Consider the following 7,237-nt stretch of genomic DNA (forward strand, 5'->3'; position numbering starts at 1 on the left):
CCGCCGCTGGAGCGCGATGCAGGCGCAGCGGGAGCGTCATCCGCGCCACCGGAAACACCGCTCCAAGCGGCGATGAACGTCCTAGCCACCCCCATCGCGCAGAACGTCGATCCGGCAGCAGCTCAAGCGGAGCTGGAGGCGCAGCGCCAAAAGGTGCTCGAGAGCGGCAAGGACATCATCCGGGCGCAGCGCGAGCTGAACCTTACCCTACGTGAGTACAACGCTGCCCATGGCTTTGCTTCTGTTAGCGCACATGCTGCTAGGATGCCGGAAAACCGGCTAAAAGCTCGCAACCTAGATCAGGATTTGCGCAAAGAGATTCATGCCGGCAAAAGTACCTCTGCATCTGTTAGCATCGTGGAAAAACCTAAGTACAGTAGCCCGGATAAAACTATAAAAGCTGCTAAGGCTGCGGTAGAGGTGTGCGAGTCGCTTTCCGGAGATGCTTTGGCAAAACAGCAAGAGCGTCTTAGAGAGCTGCTGGAAACTATTGAGCAGCAAAATGCTGAGTAGCTGGCTAAGCTGAACAAGGCCGCGGCCTCAAAGTCCGCGCGCTCAACAAAGAATGCCGGAAGCAAGTCCCATGGGTAGGCTTCGTCCCCCCATCCGGACAGAAGAAGAGAAAAAGAAGTAAACGCACAGCAGATGACTGTGTACGATCCGGTTCTTGCCGGAAAGCAACAAGCCGGGCAACACGATGTCGGTAGAAAAAGCCAAGGGGCAGAGCGAGGCTACGCCAGAGGAGGCTATGCCGGAAACAATCATGCCGGTAGATATGAGACCGGGCAAAATTATCGAGCTGCAAGGGCAGCGTACGATGAGGAGGAAATAGATCCACCGAGGTACCGGCAGGCAAGGGCCGCGGTACCGGAATGTTACGATGAAGCTGATTCCGCGAGACCGGCAGCATACCGGAACCCATTGGGAGAGCGCCTGGGAGAGAGATACTTACCGGAACGGGATGCAAGGCACCGTCTGGATAGAGTGTATTTATCAGAAATGATCGAAGAGGAAGGCCCTCCAGGCCCAAAGTGCTTTGGCCCAAGGATCATGAAAGAAAAACCACCAGTTCGCAACTTTATGTTGCCCCGTGACACAAAAACATACGATGGCACCACGAAGCCGGAAGATTGGCTCGCGGATTACGTGACCGCGGTATATGTCGCAGGAGGTGGAGGAACCGTAGCAGGAGGAGGAAATCAGCGTTGGGCCGTGAGGATCATACCATCATTTTTGGTTGGACCGGCAAGAATCTGGCTAAACAACCTGCCGGCAGGAAGCATAAATGGCTGGCTGGATTTTGAGGAAGCCTTTGTGAGCAATTTCAGCAGCACCTATCAGAGGCCAAACAGGCCGCAGCAACTTGCTCTGTGCATACAGCGCCCGAACGAAACAGACCGGGATTATCTGGCCCGGTGGAACACTACAAGGAACTCCTGTGAAGGGGTGATCGAAGCATAGGCCATTGCTTGGTTTAGCAGTGGGTGCAGAAGAGGTTCGCCGTTGTGGCAAAAGCTGCAGCGAAACATGCCGACAACGTTGGCAGAAATGATACGTGTGGCAGATAGCTATGCGTTGGGAGACCCAACGCAGCCGGCAGTGCAACCTGAGCCGGAACAGCTGCGCCACGAACAACACCGGGATAACCGGAATAACAAAAGAAGGGAAGATTTTCCGGATCGAAGGTACGGTCCGCAGCAAGTTGCTGCTGTGCAGGAAAACTCTGAGGCCAGCGGCAGTCAGAGGCAAAGAACCGGATCGCAGCCATGGGCAGGTCCTAAGAAACAATGGGTGGAAAAGAAACCCTGGGTCCAGAAAAGAAACTGGCAAGAACCCGCAAAATACACCATGGAAGCTGCCATGGACCAACCATGCCGGTGGCACACACCGAATCCGGCACACCCGTCAAACCACCTGACGAAGGATTGTACCTGGACCAAGTACTTGATGCAAAAGGGAACGGTAAAAGATGCACAGCCACCACAAGACATGCCACGGCAGCAACAGCTACCGCCACCACCGCCACTTACCGGGGCAAACGCCTTACCGGTGCAGCCAAACCGGCAGCAGTACCAGCAAGTTAACCGGGTGGAGCAAGATGATCAACCACCTCCACCGGCACCTTTAGGCCGGAATGTTTACGAGGGTCCGGATATGTGCTGTGTTGTCTTTGTCACTGAGCCAACAGACAGGCAAAGTGTACACCGCCGCTCCATGGAAGTCAATGCTGTGATGCCGGCAGTCCCCAAGTACATGCTGTGGTCCAATCAGGAAATTACCTGGTCGTTCAAGGATCACCCCAAGATCATGCCAAATCCGGGTGGATACGCTCTTGTCGTGGACCCAATCATGAAAGGGCCACAGACTCGAGTGAAGTTCAGCAAGGTGCTGATAGACAACGGCAGCAGCATAAACATCATGTACAAGCACACCATGCGTACGTTGGGCATAACAGAAAACATGCTTCAGCCAACGCGCACAACGTTCCACGGGATCGTTCCTGGCTTGTCCTGTGCCCCGATAGGAAAAGTTCGGGTGGACGTGGCATTTGGAGGACATGACAATTGCCGGGTTGAAAATGTTGAGTTTGAGGTGGTGGATCTAGACAGTCCTTACCATGCGTTGTTGGGAAGACCAGCACTGGCAGCTTTCATGGCTACCACTCATATGGCTTACCTCAAGATGAAGATGCCGGCACCTCGTGGGCCCTTGACAGTGGTGGGAAACTATAAGGTCTCACTGGAGACTGCATCTGCCGGATCGAACCTAGCGGAATCGCTGGTGATCGCGGAGGAAAAGAAAAGGATGCAAACAGCTGTTGCGCTGGCTCAGTCCTCACAATTGAGCTTAGCGGCAATGAGTGAAAACATGGGCTCACCGGCATTCAAGCCGACGAATGAAACAAAGGACATTGTGCTGGATCCGGCTTACCCAGAGCGCACCGTTCGCATCGGTGCCGGACTCGATCAAGCATAGGAAAGCGCACTCGTCAGCTTCCTCCGTGAGAATCGGAATATCTTTGCCTGGTCAACTGATGATTTGGTAGGTGTTCCGAGGGAGCTGGCTGAGCACTCCTTGAATGTTCGGAAAGATGCCAAGCCGGTGCGACAACCCTTGCGCCGGTTCGCTGAAGATAGAAGAAAGATCATAGGAGAAGAGGTAACCAAACTGCTTGTTGCCGGATTCATTGTGGAGGTCACGCACACAGAGTGGCTGGCCAATCCGGTGATGGTCGAAAAGAAAAAAGATGAGAACCTGGAGGCAAAGGCTCCGAAGGTGTGGCGCATGTGCATCGACTACACCAACCTAAACAAGGCTTGCCCAAGAGACCCTTTTCCTTTACCGCGGATCGATCAAGTGATTGATTCAACTGCTGGGTGTGAGTTGTTGTCCTTCCTGGACGCCTATTCCGGTTTCCACCAAATTCCCTTGAAGAAGGAAGATCAAATAAAAACTGCGTTCATTACCCCGCACGGGGCTTATTGCTATGTCACTATGCCTTTTGGTTTGCGCAACGCTGGTGCAACGTACCAGCGCTGTATGCAAAAATGCTTATTTGATCAAATTGGAAAAAATGTGCAAGTCTATGTAGACGATATTGTGATAAAAACTAAGGTAAAGAACACCTTAATCGATGACATCCGGCAAACATTCGATAACCTAAGACGGTTCCGGATGAAACTCAATCCGGCAAAATGCACCTTTGGTGTCCCTGCCGGCAAGTTGCTCGGTTTCCTGGTGTCAAGCCGGGGCATAGAAGTCAATCCGGTTAAGATCCGAGCGATAGAAAGAATGGCTATCCCTCGAGAGTTAAAAGATGTGCAAAAGTTTACCGGAAGCTTGGCATCGCTAAGCCGATTTGTAAGCAGGTTGGGAGAAAAAGCTCTGCCACTGTATGCTCTCATGAAAAAATCCGACACGTTCGTCTGGACCCCTCAGGCAGACGCAGCGTTTAAGGAACTGAAAACAATGCTAGCCACGGCACCTATACTGGCTTCACCTCTAGAAAGAGAGCCTATGCTATTGTACATAGCGGCAACAAACCGGGTTGTGAGCGTAGTGGTTGTAGTTGAAAGAGAAGAGGAAGAAAAAACCGTCCAGAGGCCGGTATACTACCTGAGCGAGGTGCTCTCCCTCTCAAAACAAAACTACCCTCATTTCCAAAAGATGACTTATGGCGTATACATGGCCGCCACAAAACTCAAGCACTACTTTGAGGAACATCCTATGAAGGTGGTGAGTGAAGCACCAATTTCCGATATCATGTGCAACAAGGATGCTAGCGGAAGGATTGCAAAGTGGGCGATCCAGATATCACCATACGTGCCGGCATACGAAAGAAGGGATGCCATCAAGTCACAAGCTTTGGCTGATTTCCTTGTTGATTGGGCGGAGATGCAATACAAACCGCCAGATCAAAGGATAGAATATTGGAAAATGCACTTTGATGGATCCAAGCTCAAAGAGGGTCTAGGTGCCGGTGTGGTACTCACCTCACCAAAAGGAGATCACCTCCGGTATGTTTTGCAAGTGCATTTCAGGGCATCCAATAATGTCGCTGAATATGAAGCTTTGATCCATGGGCTTAAGGTCGCAAAAGAAATCGGTGCACACCGGATCATTTGCTATGGAGATTCAGATCTTGTGGTACAGCAGTGTTCCGGGGATTGGGATGCAAAAGATGCCAACATGGCCTCGTACCGGTTTCACGTGCAAAAGATTGCCGGATTCTTCGAAGGATGTGAGTTTCACCATGTGCCGCGCGCAGAAAATGAAGCCGCGGATGCTTTGTCCAAGCTTGGCTCGTCCAGGCAAGAAATTCCTCCCGGAATAGCTCTAGCTCACTTAAGAGTACCATCGATCAAACCAAGCCCGGAATCGGAATCAATTTTTGTACCGGAGTCACATGTAGTACCCATGGATATTGATGAAGGGAACCCGGGGACTATACCGGTAAACTCGGGGACTGCTCCGGCAAGCTCGGGGACTGCTCCGGCAAGCTCGGGGACTGCTGTACCCATACCGGAAGAAATGATGCTGGTAGATAGCATGGAGATAGATGCACCGGTGTTTTTGGTTCGAGAGATACCGTCATGGGTTAAACCTATTAAGGAATTCCTGATCAACGGCACCTTGCCGGCTGACGAAAATGAGTCAAGGAGGATACAAAGAAGGTCCAAAGCTTACACATTCATCAATGGCGAGGTGTACAAGAGAAGCGTTACCGGTGTCCTTCAAAGATGTGTGGAGCCGGAAGAAGGGAAAGAAATGCTTGAGGAAATTCACCAAGGAGAATGTGGACATCATGCCTCGTCAAGGGCGCTAGTAGCAAAAGTATTCCGGCATGGGTTTTATTGGCCCACTGCTTTGGAGAACGCTGAGGATTTGGTAAGAAAATGCAACGGCTGCCAGAGGTACGCCAAGCAAAATCATACCCCAGCATCCGGTTTAAAAACAATACCATTAACATGGCCGTTTGCCGTTTGGTGCCTCGATATGGTTGGCCCATTCAAAACCGCAAGGAGCAGCATGACTCACATCTTGGTTATGGTGGATCACCAAATGGCTAGAAGTGAAACCTATCGCAAAGTGTGATGGGCATACAACGGTGAAATTCTTGAAAGATGTCATTTTGCGGTATGGATACCCGCACAGCATCATCACTGACAATGGAACCAACTTTGCTCAAGGTGAGTTCAAAAGGTTCTGTGAGGACAACAACATCCGGTTGGATTTGTGCTCAGTGGCACACCCACAAGGCAATGGCCAAGTGGAAAGAATGAATGCTTTGGTACTTTCCGGTATCAAACCTAGACTCATTGATGCAGTGGAAAAGTCACCGGGATGTTGGCTCGATGAGCTACCATCAGTACTGTGGAGTATAAGAACAACTCCAAACTGGTCTACCGGATACACTCCTTTCTTCATGGTTTATGGAGCAGAAGCGGTCATACCGACTGACATCATTCATGATTCACCAAGGGTACAGCTCTATACTGAGCAAGAGGTCAAAGAGGCCACAGAAAATGACGTGGACTTGCTAGAAGAAGCAAGAGAGCTGGCTTTGGCAAGAACAGCCATTTACCAGCAAAACCTAAGACGTTATCATAACCGGAAGGTTAACCCGAGAGTTTTCCGGGAAGGAGATCTTGTGCTTCGCCTAGTGCAGCGCACTGAAGGCCGGCATAAGCTTTTGCCACCATGGGAAGGTCCCTTCATTGTAAGCAAGGTGCTTCACAATGATGCATACTACTTGATCGATGCACAAGAGTGGAAAAAAGGAAAGGCGGACAGGTCCGGAGAGGAGAGCAAGCGTCCATGGAATGTAGCTCTGTTGCGTCCTTTCTACTCTTGAAGTGGTGGTGTAAGAAGTTCCTTTTTGTACCTTACACGCTATGAATAAAAGATGCCGGAACCTTGAATGAGACTCGGGGACTACCCCAATAAGGTTGCATGTAACTTGTTTTTTTTTTTTCAGTTTACCGGTTGCTTATTGAATGTTTTTTCTTTTCGGTTTAGTAGTGTGCTAAATCCTACCGGAGTCTTCGACTCTGCTGCTGTCCGCAAACCAGCTTCATGGCAAGCAAGATAAACCGGTAGGGGATGAGCACATGAACTGCGGAGAGGAACAGCAGGAAAGAACAATCCGGAAAATTTAACTAACCCCGGTTAAACCGGTTTTTTGCAAAATTTCAAAGTTATTTCTAAGTTCAAGAAGATGCTTGTTTGGTGAAAGAACCTTGTGCTCATACGCCAAAGAACGCCCAGAGAAGGCAGGCAGAGCCAAGGCAAAAGAACCAAGTGTGCATCAAATTGGATGCGGAAACAATTTGGAAATCTTTGCAGTGCAGGATAAAATCAAAACCAAGAGCAAATATGCTAAGGCAAACATAAGATAATTAACACCGGTATAACTTGCCGGCATAAAATGTTGTACGGCAACCACAAGCAGACTTAAAGTTTTACATCATAAGCCCCGGCATACCGGGGCAGAATTTAACAAGCATTGTTTTAAGGCAAACAGGACCAAAAGACATCTAGCAGGCAAACATTTAATGGAAGATCATCAGGCAGCAGGGGCTTCCGGAGGAGCGTCGCCGGCACCAGCGTCGTTCAGAGGCTCCTCATCGGCTTCATCCTCCTCCTCGTCGAGATAGTCCTTGACGTCAGGAGGGGGAGGGATGAAGGTGCGCATGTCGGCGTACTCCGCAATGTGGTACGCGCGATCCTGCCGCTT

Source organism: Lolium perenne, chromosome 4 (genome assembly GCF_019359855.2).
Source record: "Lolium perenne isolate Kyuss_39 chromosome 4, Kyuss_2.0, whole genome shotgun sequence".
NCBI lineage: Eukaryota > Viridiplantae > Streptophyta > Magnoliopsida > Poales > Poaceae > Lolium > Lolium perenne.